The sequence below is a fragment of the Malania oleifera genome, chromosome 9, assembly GCF_029873635.1.
Source record: "Malania oleifera isolate guangnan ecotype guangnan chromosome 9, ASM2987363v1, whole genome shotgun sequence".
Lineage (NCBI taxonomy): Eukaryota > Viridiplantae > Streptophyta > Magnoliopsida > Santalales > Ximeniaceae > Malania > Malania oleifera.
The window spans coordinates 82147254-82162445 of NC_080425.1; the positions used below are offsets into that span (position 1 = coordinate 82147254).

Here is a 15192-nt window from a genome sequence, read left to right on the forward strand (position 1 = left end):
AATATGATATAATCAAATCCCGCAATTTAATTTAACTCAGACATATTTTTAAAATAAAATCTGAACATAGATATAATTAATTCCACATATTCAATTTCAAATCAGGCATATTTACTTACTATAAATCTAATTAAATTCACGTACTCAAAATTTAATCGGGAATATTTTACTTAAAACCTAATATAATCTATTCCCCTTACTTTAAATCTGGAGTGGTGCCTACGACGTCCCAACGACGAATTCATTTCGGTTAAAATGTTCAGGAGCGGAACTGAGACCCGGATATGATGTTCATTTTTCGATTTGACTTACAGACGAAGAGAAAATCTAAAGGAGAAAGTGAGAGTTTGAGGAGAGAGAGAGAAAGCGTGGAAATTTGGGGGGGTCTCTGGTTCTCTTTTGATTTCAATTGAAATCAATCTCAGGAAGCTTGCTTCCTAAGTAAGCATCTAAACATATATATATATATATATATATATATATATATATAAATAATATTATAATATTATATTAATATTTTATTATATAATTTAATTAATAATTATTATATTATATTATTTATTTATTTATTTATTTTATTTTTAGGAACACTACATTTTTGGTGCTAATAGTTAACTCCGAAACCCACTAGATGTGGTTGGATATATAATTTTTAATATAGTAAAAATGTCTATGCAAATGGTAGATTTCCTACTATAATTGCAGAAACTCTCATTGTTCTCATTTTAAAACAAAATATTTCATTCTTTAAGATCTAGTTGTCATGTCTCTTTTATCATTGTCTGCAAAGTGATTACCAAGTATTAATCATTTGCATAAATCATTTCTTTGAAAACATTATCAGCCCCCTTCAAGGGAGGTTTATCCTAAAAAAGCTACCATAGTCAATGTCTTACTTGCCTAAGAAATTTTGTATTTTCTAAAGAGATCTAAGAGCAAACAAGGCATTGACACATTACAAATTTCAAAATTTGGATGATAAGGGTAATTAAGATTTTCTCAAGAATGCTCTAAAAGTACTTGGATTTTATTCCAACTTATTTCTTTAACAATAAAGTGTGCAACTAATGCTTCCTATCTACAGTGGAATGGATACAAAATAATATAATTGACATGCTATAATCCAGGTTCATTGAAAGCCAATTGATCCCAAATATTTTACATCTTTGTAAGAATAATCATTGTTAGATTGTCCAATCGTTTGCTCGATAAAGAGTTTGTGTTGGTGAGTAGCGTTAGAAGTTGCACAGAGTCAGGGCAAAAGATCCCACACCTCTTTGGCAATCATACCCAAATTATCAACTGATATTGGTAGCACAATGTTGTTAAATCAAGTATGAATTTGATGATGCTTGGAATCCTAGGTTTTAAATTATTCAGAAAGGGTAGCAGCATCCTCCTCCTTTTGTTAAACTAGGAATTGATAAAAACTAGAAACATAGTTCCAAACTCTTCATCCCTTCAAGAAATTGCACGTCTCTTGACCCTACAATAGATGATTGGACCAATTAAAAATTGTGTGGATGGTAAGGATATATCAAGTTTAAGGCATCACAATACTAGAGAACATAGGGAAAACCTCACTGTAATGTCATATTAGAATGAGAGAAGAAAGAATGGATAAGAGATAAGCGTGTGCATCTCTTGTATTTGTTATATAAATACAATGGATTGTATTTGTACATTGTATGAACCCTAAATCATCTTAAACATCTTAAATTATGCGCAAAAATTATACCCAAGTACCTAGAATTATGTTGATAATAGGTTTTTATTGAATAAAAATATACCCACTAGCTTAATCTAATGGAGGTACCTGCCCCCACTACAAAAATTAAAAGTTGGCATAATAATGATTTAACAATTGCTCCCTTAAAAAGTGTGCGTTCTCTTATGCATCCACTTAAATTTTAGATTATTTATACAACAATCCCATTAAAAAATATATGTATCCCCTCAACTTAGAACACAGTTTCAACCTTTCTCCATCACAAACATAGCTGGCACCCTATTTTTTTATCAATTTATTATTTATTATTTTATTTTCTAAATTTTTTTGGTTAAAAAAATATAGACTTCATGCAAGACTTGTAATGCTTATGCCAAATTGTATGCTGTCTGTCAAATGGATAGTTGACTTGAGTCATGAAAAGGTACCTCATCTCATTTTATTAAATAGTATTAATTAATTTTATAGCTTAAATTAAAATACAACTATGACATAATCATGTCTAATTACTATAATTTGTGTCTAATAAGAATTAAAAATTTTATTTTTTTAAAATTTATTTTATCACTTTTCAATGTTTAATTTTAAAAATAAATTTATATGTTTTTATTAAATGGTATTTTGGATTTTGAACAATTAGCCTATTCAGTGAGTGTTGTAATTTAAACAGAAAATATAATAATAATTATACTCAGCCAAGTTCAAATATAAATTATTTCATTTTTTAGGAAATTTTGAGCAATAATTTTTTACCACCTTAAAACAAAAATCATGAAATTAAAAAAATAAGTTCATTTTTTAATTTTAAGAAACTTAAATTCTATACCTTACAGAAAATCTAAAAATCTAGATACCATTGTTGGCCTAATAAGGCTTACAATTCTTATTTTGATGATAACAAATCAAATGATATATTTAATATGTTTCAAGTAAAAGTGTTCAGGAAAATAACAGAGTTCAAGTGTATAAGAAAGTTCATAGATTACAAAGAGTATGAAGAATGAAGTCATATTGTGAAAAGCTCAAAGGAAAGAATGCAACTACAAAGATGGTGGAAGAACAAGTTTTGAAGACTAGATTATACTTTTAAGGATATTCTCAAATGTAAATACTTCAAAGTAAATCTTAAGTATAAAGAAATTTGAAGCTCATAAAAATTCAAAAATATGTTTTTATATATATACTCTAAAGAATATTTCTTAAATCCATAAAAAGAAAGGGTTTAAGAAAAGAAATTTTTTTTGAAATAATGAAGTTTTTACACATATTTATTTCAAAATATTTGGAAAATCAAAAATATTTTTTTAAACATATATACTCTAAAAAGTATTTTTTTTTTAATAAATAAAAGGGGCTTAAAAAGAGAAGATTTTTTAAACCATGTTTTTAAACATATTTATTTCAAAATATTTAGAAATGAAATTTAGGAATCCTTAAGAGTAATGGATGATTTCAAGAAAAACTCTATAAATAGTTATAATCTCAAACATTTTAAATTAGAGAAAAGAAAGTATAAAGAAAGAGAGAAAGAACTTTAATGAAATATTCAAAAGAATTTTGAAATTAAGAAATCCTCTAAAGTTTTCAAATCAAGTGCTTTTCAACAACTTTTCTTATCTAGAGATATTCAAAGGCTTTTAGATCAAAGTAAGTTTTTTTTTAAAGGTTTTAGATCAACTAATCTTCAAGTATTCAAAATTTTGTTTTCAAAGGATTTGAAATTCTTTTAAGATAAACTCTCTGATCTGAAATCGATTTACATTCTGAAATTAAGTTTCCAACGATCAAAATTTTTATCTTCTTTGGAAAATTATTTGATAATCCATACCAAGTAATTGAGTTTGAAATTTCTTATATTTAAATTATTTTGAGGTATAAAGTGAGCTGATTGGTGTATTAATTCACTCTACTGTGAGAGTTCTCTTTTGTACACATTCCTTCGTTATCTTTCTTAAACGATTCTGAGTTGTTGAATCGTTGAACCAAATAAGGGGTTGTTATTTGAAGAGGCGGGTTCTAACCTAATTGAAGGAGTGCATTGTAAGTTGGTATTGTTCCACCAGGTAAAGGAACTAAGATAGTGAAATCCTTTGGTGTTTTTGCCAAATGCGAGGACGTAAGCTGTGTTGAAGCTGAACCTCGTAAAAACTCTTGTCTCTTTCTCTCTACTTTAATTTACATACTTTATTTGCTTTTGTTATAAAATTTATGAGTGCAGGTTGCAGGATTTAAATTAAGTTCTTGATCAATAGAAAGTACGTTTTGATTAATCTTTTGCGGAAACCCAAAAGGAGAGTACGTTGATTAATTTGCGGAAATCTTAATCAAGTAAAGTGAAAAATAAAAGGTTACAGGGAAAGCAACGGAAGCCTAAATGTTATTAATTGATTGATTACATTGATTGAATTATTATTTTAAATTCCAGTTTTCTTAAGTGTTGTTATATATTGTATTTTGCTGGGTTATTAAAATTAGAAAACTTAAAAATCAAATAAAATTAAAAGATTTCCAATTCACCCTCCCTCTTGGGAAGCTATTCTTCATTTCAACCATAAATATAACATACAAAAGAAGAAACAAGATGAAATTATATAATTGTCCTTAATGAAATCCAAATTCCAAAATATACAATGCTTACGATAGAAGGATTCTCATTGAGTCGCCTATCAGTGGAGACTGTGGATGGTGAGAGATCTCTGTGAGCCAGCGGGGACTGCAGATGATAATAGAGAAGGGTCCGAAGGCTCGTTGGTACCTAGAGTTCCTATGTAATCCAAAAAAAAAAAGGAATTATTACCAAAAGACAAATAATATCGTAAAAAAATTTATCACTCCATAACGCAAAATTTTAGATAAGGAGCAAGCATTCTCAAATTTTGTTTAGTGAATACTTATTCTTTTCTCAGTACATGTTTGATAAAAATTAATAGATAAGAAATAACTACTATCATATTAAAATGTTTGTACTTAAATTGTGTTGCATTTTATGTTATTTTTAAGAATAGTTGTTTTGTAAACTAAACGTAACCTAAGAAAAGAAGTAATAATTTTTAATTTAAATTTTTTTCCCTTCATTATTCTTATAATGCACTTCTTCAACCAATTTGTTTTTTTTTTTAAATAATTTATAGTATTTGAACATTAATTACAACTTTCCATAATCCTTATAATATACTTTCAAATCTAAAATCTAAATCCATGTTTGAGGCATCCATTGAAATATTATTTTTAATTTTTATTGTGATGTCTACCTAACTATTCAGTCCCTATTATACTTTAAGCTTTGTATTTTCTTTTCTTCTTTTACTCTTCATATTCTGCTTATTTATTTATTTATTTATTTATTTTGGGGTGTCACTTTATTCTTGCTTTCTTGTTGCCTTAGTGGCACAGAACCTATGAAGGCAGTTGTCCCATAAAACGTTTAATTTTTAAGGATAAAATTGAGTAACCCTTTAAATTTTTTGAATATTAAATGATTAAAAATATATTAAAACTTAATTTAATTTACAAAATGATTCTTATGTTAATCAACTGTTATTTTACCCTTAGTAAATTATATTTTAAATGACATAAAGGGGCATTAATAGTTCACTGGACTCCCCGAAACGACATGCTAATAAAATAAAATATTTTTTCCTAATTTTAAATTCAATCATTAACCTAAACAGCGGAAAATCAATCATATAAAATAAAACCACTCATAATACAATACCAGAAAGTCAAACCAACCCACAATATACAATCATCACTGTTTTTCCCGAAACTAACCTTACTGATACCAAGGGTTTACAAAAACATGTTACCCGAAAATACTTACTCTCAAAAAGGGCAGTACAACAACCCTTCTACCTGTGAGCCTACTCCGCTCGCCTAACTGGTTCACTTGAAAAATAATTCAACACTAAGATAAGTCAATGCTTAGTAAGACGAAACATTCTATTACTAGGGCGTGACTATTGAGCTATAGTTTGGTAAAAATAATCTGATTTAAGAATAATATGAATAATTGAATCCAAAAGTGCTGATATTACATAACGTATAATAAAATTATTAACTACATAACTGAACATGCCAATCTGTATGAAATTACTTTTCATATTAATACTACTATTTCTGAAAATTTGATAATATTCATAATATCAAAGAAATTTCCCTGAATGACTGTATGTCATGATTTAACCCCTCATGATAGGGTTGTGTGGCTCGAAGGTGGGACCTATCCTGGCTGGCTGACCATGGTAAGTCAACTGAACTCCGACAATCTGATCGGCCCCCTCAATCCATATTTGATGGAGAGCCTGTCCTGACATGGGCACGATTGACCTCATACTACTTATTGTCTTAGTAAAGTTGTTGCACTTTGAACTGAATATCTGTAGTTACAGTACCGTACTCTACTGTCTGATCTATCAGGGTCTGATACTATATAGGTAACTGATATTTGTAATATACTATTTTTACTGTGATTTCTAAAATAACCATAACCCCATAGAATTTATTTGAAATTCTAAATAAACTGACTGAAAATCTAATTTCTGTATAATTGAACTGTTATCTAAATATCTGTATATTGGGGCGTTATGATACTAATAAACTTGTTATTCTGAAATTACTGAAAATGCATATTTCTAAGTATACTGTACATTGAAAAATTTGTCATTCTATAAACATACGAATATCATGGTATTTCTGTTAATAACTATAAACATAGTATTCACAAATTCTATAAATATAATACTATTTCTGTTATCAACTCAAGCCACACAAGTAAATATTAATATTACTAGGCTCTGAAAATTGTATATAAAGTTTGAATAATAAGTCAATACAAGCATATAATTTGTATTGAAATCATATATGATTGCCTAGCATAGCATATTTCCCTTATCTGACTATTGAAAAGCCCCTACTGTATACTGGTCCAACACCCGCAGGGCTTCCTACTCAACATCCCGAAAACAACATTTGTTATAACAAAATATCATTATTTCATTGTCTTTATCTTTTCCTACAACTGCTAGAAGGTCAAAAACTAACTAAAAGACCTTACCCTGATTATGGGAAGAAATTCAACTCGATTCCATCGACAATCCGCTCCGATAACTTGGAGAAAACTTCGCCAGGAGTGTCGTGGTGGCCTCAGATGGTCGATCTAACAACTGACGGGGCGGGAATCGAAGAGAGATAGAGGAGAGACCGTAGGAGAGAGAGAGGGGAAGTTTTTCGTCGAATTTCAGCGATTAAACCAAGTTTAGGGCTAATTATACCGCGGCCTTTGTCGACGAGTCACGTCATCTCGTCGACGAGTCTAATAGGAAATTCGTTGATGAATTCTCTCCTTCGTCGACGAAATTCAGAATCGCCTAAAACATTCTCTCGGTATTTTCTCGTCGACAAAACATACCCTTGTCAACGAGACTCTCTTGTGCCATCGTTGACGAATCTCCTGTGTTCGTCGACGAGGCCATTAGAAAATTCCTTGAGTTATTATATCCAAAATGTAATGTCGTCGGAGTCTGCTGCCTCCTTTTGTTTCTATTTCTATTTCCCCCCCCCTCTTTATTATTTAAATATTATTATTTTTCGGGTCGTTACATCCCCACTTAACTAGGGTAGGGAGAAGGCGGTCATGGTGCACACAATCATACCCTTATTATTAAAATGATATCATTTTATTGAATTAAATTGAGAAAATCGGTCAGCGAATTGGAGACCCAATTGGTTCACAAGTTGATTGGTTCAATTGGTCCAATCGCTTTAGTCGAGTTGATTGACATTAATATCACAAAATAACTATATTCGTATTTATTATAAAAATTATAAAAATTTTAAAATACCATATATAAGAGTATAATGTTGCAAAATGTTTATTAGATGTAATATTTGTAAAAATAAAATAACTAAACACATTTTAAAAGAAATGAAAAATATAGTTTAATATTTTTAGATTTAAGCAGTCTACCAACATGTTAAAAAATGTAAACTAAAATTTCAAGATTCATGTTTCATAGGTTAAAAATTACAAGATTGAATGTTAGTTATTGTATGTTTAAAATATGTCTGTTAAGTAGATAAACAAAATACTTAAATTATGATTGCCCTTTATTTGAACCAATTAAATGATCTCCTAATTTTATCTGGATGGTATTTTATCAAACATGCCATTCAACAAGATCTAAAAAGTAAGTCGCAGTTTGGCCAATCGACTAATTTAAGCCAATTTTTAAACTATATATTTTATTTTTTAATATTTATTTAGTCATTTAATTTGCATGGAAATTATATATAATAAACATTTCGAAACGGTATAATTATATAAATATGTTTTTCTAAATAATCAATATTATCTATTTATTTATTTATTTTAAATTTAAATTTTTTTTTAAAACAATAATTTAATTATCTTATTATGTTTAGATTAACAAGAAGTTAGATTGGTCATCTCAAGACTAAATATTTTTGAAATATTGTACTTAATTGGTAAAATTATAAATTTAGTTTATTAAATTAATACCATTTTCCTAATTTATCTTCTCACAAACGAGTATAAAGGATAAAATTGTCATTTTCTTGAGAGTAAAATTTCATTTTTCTCGTGAACTGAGAGAAAATTTGATAATTTTTAAGTGACAAAAAATTTAATACCAAATTCGTCTTCATTGTGCTGTACAACTAAAAAAAAATACCTCCCATGTCCCACCCCATAACCATTTGTCTTGGTCGGAGGAGTGCAATAATGCTCAGTCGTCACTGTTTTGCGTCGTTTTTGATTCCCACAGATGCAGCGGCGATGGAAACCCGAAGGTCACTGTTGATAACGTTTGTTGGTCTCCTAATTCCGCAGCTACTCCTACTCCCATCTTTAATTTCACTGTTTCATTCCAGTTTCAATTTCATTCCCGCAGGCGCAGCGGTAATCGAAACTCAAAAGGTTTGGCTGTTATTCCTATTTGTGTATATTTATAAACATCCAATCACTACATGCTTCTCACAATTACCCCATTTTTGTTTTCAGAAATTAATTTTTAGCAATCGGCATTTCAGCAATTATACAAGCCAACAGTTCTGAAGAAAATCAGAACGAAGGAGACTTTTCCAGCAACCATATTCCCAGGTTAGCCGACTAAACCCCATTTAAAACATTTATCTTCACTCCCAAATTCTCAATTAATCTCTTATGCTATATGATCCCATCATTCTGTCATGGTTTTTTTTGTTTTAATATTGTTAGGTTACACCATGGATATTAATATTTGGTTAAATATTTAACAAACAAAATATAAAGCTATGATGCATGAAAGGTGTTTGGTATTATACTTGTGAGAAATGGGTATGTTATGAAAACATGTTTTATGAACTGAATAAAAAATTGCTTGCTTTGAGCATAACATTTTAGATCCAAAAACCTAAACAAATCAAATCTGATTTTCAGGGAAGCATGCAGAAGTCCTACCTAAACAAGAGTCTCAGGTTAGCCGACTAAACCCCATTCAAAACCCCAAATTTATTTTTACACTCAAATTCTCAATTAACCTTGGATAATGTACGATCCCATCATTTTGGTCTGGTTTTTTCAGTTTAATGTCGTTAGATTTACAGCATGAATATTAATATTTAGTTAATCGTTTAACAAACAAAATATAAAGCTGTGATGCATGAAAGGTGTATGGTATTATGCTCGTGAGAAATGGATATATTAAGAACCCAGTAACCTTATCCAAAAAATCCCCTAAGATGCCAAAACATTTCAGCAAGGAAATACTGCTAAACCTTAAAAAATGATCAATTCAAAACTCACAGCAACCCAGAACAAAATCCACCTTTATTTACTTAAAAAATCATATCGAAACAAATGCCAAATGGTCTTCACCAAATTTAGAACTAATATTAGCTATGCAAACCTGTAACGTCCTGCTTAATTTAACATAAATGAAACATAAATAATAATAATAATCTCCCGAACCTGTGGGTAGCGGGGATAACCTGACATAAACAGCGGAAACCTAAGCAGCAGTAAAAATAAATTTCGTCCATCAACACATAAATTACATAATATCCAGAGTCTACTACATTCCCAAAATACAGTATTTGAATACAGTCTCCAAATCATCAAAGTAAACCTAGAATCATACAACAAAATTTCCTGATCCTAGATCAAAGTTTACCCTTCTAGTAGGGAAGCTCAACTCACTCAACGGCGGCCACGATCCGCCGGTTTCTCAGGGTCTCTTGAAAAATTAATTAAGTTCGGAGGTGAGATACATCTTAGTAAAGGAAAATAAACTAAATGCAGCAGTGTGGCAACATGAACATTTAATGCAATTATACATATACAATACATTTCATATATATGTAAACATTCATCATAATATATTGAATCATTATATACTTTCGTATTTTCTAGTAAATCATATCATTCATGAGTTGTCTGTTATATCTGATAATACTGAAAACATACCCAGGATGAATAGCTAGTTGATGTCATGTATTACCCCTCATGACGGGTTGTGTAACTCGAAGGCGGGACCACTGCCGAGTCAAATATGTCTGTAAGTACGATGGGTCCGCCACACCCTGGTCCGGACTGTCAGGTGGACATCTACAACTTTACACTGAAAGTCACATCGACTATCCATCTCTATTCCCTCGTGGGGCGGTTAGCACAAGTCTGAACATAGATATCTGATCTATATAGCTATGGTACCGAACTCCTGAAACTGAACTGAACTAAACTAACATCCGGGTTCTGATAACATGTAATACATGATATTATAGAGGTTTCGTGCCGATCGTTTCATAAATACGGCATTGTGCCGAACATTTCATAAATACGACCTTGCGCCGAAAATGTTTCATATATATACACGACCTCGCGTCGGAATCATTTCATATATATACACGGCCTCGCACCGGAATCATTTCAGGTATATACATTCTGAAAATAAATCAATTATCATGTATTTGACAAAATCATTATAACATAACGTATCTTTTCATAATACCTGGAAACATGCTTTGCTCGTAAAAATCTTCAATATCATAACACTTTTCATGAAAAATAACATTCATGCCACACAAAGTTGGGTAAATCATACATTTCATTCAAAAACCATAATTCTCATACAACAGCAGTATTTTCCCTAAACATGCATATACTCCATAATATTCAAATATCGTACATATTTTCAAAAAATCAATTTGTTCATAAATAATAGTAATTTGCGTGAAAATAACTGTTTTAGTTTATTCCCTTACCTGACTACTGAGAAAGCCCCTAAAATATCCTAGTCTAACACCCGTAGGGTTTTCTGATCAATACCTTGAAAATGAAAATTTCTAATACTAAATTTCAGTATTTTCACGTGTATATCATTTCCTATAACTATCGTAAGATCAAATTTGGCTTAAAAAATCTTATTTCAACTTAGGGATGATTTCTAACTGGTTTTCATTGACAATCCGCTCCGGTAGATTTGGAGAGAATTTCCCCAAGAGCGTCGTGGTGGCTTTAGATTGTCGAACCGGCGGAAATCCGGCCTGAAATCGAAGAGAGAAGAGAGAGAAACCGTAGGGAGAGAGAGAGAGTGAAAGATTTCTTAACTTTGAAGTAAAAATCCGGATTTTTGATATTTATAAGACTGGATTCGTCGATGAGCCACGTCATTTCGTCGACGAGTTCTTCAATAATTTCGTCGATGAAACCCACTCTTTGTCGACGAAATTCAGACTGCTCAAAACTTCTCTCGGTATTTCCTCATCGACGAATCATACCTTCGTTGACGAGGTCCTCTTATACCCTCGTCGACGAATCCCCTGTGTTCGTCGACGAGGTCCTGATAACTTCTCTCGGTTATTCTTTCTAAAGTGTAATGTCGTCGACAAAGTCGACTTCCTCTCTCTGTACTGTCTCCATTTTTCACCCTCTTAATCATCATTTAAATACTATTATTTTTCAGGTCATCACAAAACCTGTAGTAATCCCACCTCCACAGGCCATAATAGCAGATATAATTCCGTTCTTTCTTAATTCCGATTGGTATTAATTTGAACCATTTTTAAGTTGAGCTCACTTCTTTGCTCAGAGCTGCTCTTGTATTTTTATCACCTACTAAAACCACTTACAGAAATAATTGGTCTTCATTGATTCTAGGGGAAGATGTTTTAATAGGTCTTTTAAGAGAAAATATTAGATATATTGGATGTATACATCGAATATAATATGATTATATCACATGTAAAAAAATTGTTTGATTTAATTAAAATAAATACATGACAAAATCATATTAAATTCAATTTTAAGGATTGGGGCATTCTTTTCAGGCGCCAATGTCAGTTTGTGAGCTTATATCAGAATCCGCCAGCAGAATGTGATCTAAAATTTCTTGAGAACTACGCACTTTAAATCTGATGATGTCATCTGGCCAATCAAAGTATTGTGATTCTCCTAAAAGACCTCTGCAAGTGTGGGCTATGGCTGCCACAACAGCTTGACTCCCCAAATGGAGCATAATGCCTCTGATAGAGATCCAATTTTCATACTTTTTTTTCTCTCTTGGCTTATAATTTAAGAAGCATGGACTCCATTTTTTTTTTCTAAGGCGAAGGAACTGGTTCTAAAGCTCCTTTATATATATATATATATATATATATATATAGGAATGATTTTATTTTCACAGTGTTATTCTATTTTTGTAGCAGCCATACTTTATCAGTAAAGACATTTATGCATATATATATATTTTTATTTTGTATAAAATATAATAAAATTTCCAGCATATATGTTTGGATTTGAACATGATTATATTCCTATATTGAATTCCCCTCTTATGCATCTACTGTGATTATCATATTTTTTGGAATGAAGAAGTGACACCTAGGGTGTTTGTTGAAATGCTGTAGAGACTGGAATGATTGGTTGTTTGCTAGCTTTTAAATTAATTTATTTTTTCATAATAAATTCGTTTGGTTAATTAATAATTCTTGTGTTTGATTTCCCAATTCCCTATTTGCCTTGAAAAATTGCTCTGGGTATATATTGTACTTAGTTTATTTCTTTGCATTTTGTTCGTGTGTTTTAGTTCCTGCTTTGAAGTGTCTCAAATGTTTTTATTTATTTTTTGTTGGAATTCTCTGCCCTTGCTAATTGTATGCCCTCTTGCTTACTCTTCGTATCCTTTAATCCAAAGAAAGGAACTCCTCACCACCCATTCTATACGGGAAAAAATTGTTTTCCTCTGTTTTCATGCCTTCATTTTTTCCAAGATATTCTATAATAGAGGTACTCTAAATGGGTGTTTTGACTCTTGATTCCATTTTCCTTCAAGTTAGGTATGAAGGCCCAGCTTCAGCTTCCTACTTCAAAATATTTTTGGCCCCCTCCCCCCCCCCCCCCCCCACTTTTATTTTATTTTATTTTTTTCTTATATTTTGTTAGGGATGAGCAACGGCGTATGAATGTGCTGAATTTTTTTCCCAACTTCAAGACAATCTTTTTTCTTCTTTTTCTGCAAAATATCTTTCTTTTTTCCGCGGGGTGCTATACAGCCTTTAGATTTGTCAACCCGGCTTCTTTGAATAAAAAAAATGGTGGAAAACACTCTTCTTGCGCTACAACCCATTATGAGTAATAACATAAAGGAAAACAATTCTCCTCTCATGCTTCAATTCTATGATAACATAAACAAAAAGCAAACACCTTTTCTACTAGCAACAATGAACAGAAAAGTTGGTTTGTCCTTACCCTTGAATCCAAAAAAAAAAGCTTTGCACCATACCCTTTTCTATAGTAAAACAATTGCTTCCTTTTGTTTTCGTGTCTTTTCTCTTCCAAGAAATTCCATAATGGTGGTGCAAAAAATAGATATTCCAATTCTTGGTTCTCTTTTCTTTTAAGTTATGAACTAATTTCAGGCCGTGAGGTTAATGCTCACATGTAAACAAATATTCTTATCTTAATTTACTAGTTAGAAGTTCAAAGGCTGTAATCTCTGGAACACAACATCGATTTAAATTCCAGTACTTTAGATAATGAGGTGAATACTTTTTTCCAATTTTTAAGTTAATGCAAACTCTTTGTTCTCTAAGGTCTACTGTTCCGCCTTGTATTTTAAACATCCCTATGATAAGCAATTGTTTTCAAAAAATTTGGGTGAGCAAATTCATTTATTATGTCGGTTCTCACCAACTTTAGATTTCCATGTGTTTGTGCTCCAATTAGGTGTTATTTCCATTCTATTTAACGATTCTAATTTTAATTCCTTGGCTTCCACCTCCTAACCAGTCTCAATAAAATCTTCTCTATGCTTAAAGATCGTTTCTAGTTTTTAGCCATTTATCTCTACATTTGTGAGTGACTGCTAGTTGCTTTTGCAAAACTTGGTTCCTGCCTGCAATTTAATTTCACTCAGTGTTTAGTATAGATTGTATTGCTTTATCATCTTCCACTTTCTGATGTATATGTATTAAAGCAAAATTCCTTTACGATTATGTCATGGTACTTAGGGGCCATTACCACAACCTGGTGTTTCCGAACATGTTTTTTGTTAATTGACCAAAGTTTGTGGTGATCTTCAACTTATTTTAATTTGAATCTTGTTGTGAGTGTTGAACCATGTTTCATCGACTAAATCAACTTCTTGTATAAGAAAATCCTTCAATTCTGCTACTTCTGAGTAATTCCATTGAGCGAACTCTAATGTGGTTTATGTAGTTTTAATTACAGGCCCTGATGTTTTTTTTGGGTAGATTTTCCTATTATTTTCAATTTAACATGCAGTGCCCAATGTTCTATATTGCACTGTTCCAGTGATTATATCTTTTTAATTTTCAAACTAAAGAGTTGCATGGTCAATGAAGGCACTAATTAGGCTCTGGCAATTTACACAACAAAGGCAGTGGGGCTGATTGCTCGATAGCAGCAGAGCAAAACAGCAACAATGACAATTTAGTGTCAAAACTTATGAAAATGAGAACTGAAAATCATAAAATTTAATTTTCAATTTTTTTTTTGCAACAGCTGAAAACAAACAATAGAAATAGAAAACTAACAATGGAAATAGACACATTTTTATAAGTTGTTTCTTTACTATGTTGAAGTAGAAATAGAAAATAGAAAATAACAACATTACCAAACAGGTCCTTAATTTGTGATGAATCCCAAAGCAAGTTGTGATGACCTTAAAAGTTATGCACCCGATTTTTAATATGTTTATGTGAACTCTAAGTAGAAATCAAGTTTGCATTTCAATTGTCACATCAACAAAAATAAGGTTGTAGCCTAGACATGGAACAACTAAAAAAAGCTACAATTAATAAAAGACCAAGTTTTAAACTAACATTTAGTTTCTCACTTGGTAGTAAGTATCCAAGATATAATATAGATTAGTACCGAGGCAAAAATAATTAATTGAAACCTTCGCTATTCATAAATGATGTTTGGAATTGGACTATCCTAAATAGTA

At 31.0% G+C, this 15192-nt stretch overlaps 1 long non-coding RNA gene across 1 annotated transcript; it reads left to right on the forward strand.

The window, feature by feature from the left end:
• Nucleotides 1-8435: 8435 nt before the first annotated feature.
• LOC131164035 (uncharacterized) lies at nucleotides 8436-12527 on the forward strand. The gene is made up of 4 exons (XR_009139198.1): nucleotides 8436-8663; nucleotides 8748-8846; nucleotides 9165-9202; nucleotides 12053-12527. It is a non-coding gene; the product is annotated as an uncharacterized LOC131164035 (long non-coding RNA).
• Nucleotides 12528-15192: the final 2665 nt, after the last annotated feature.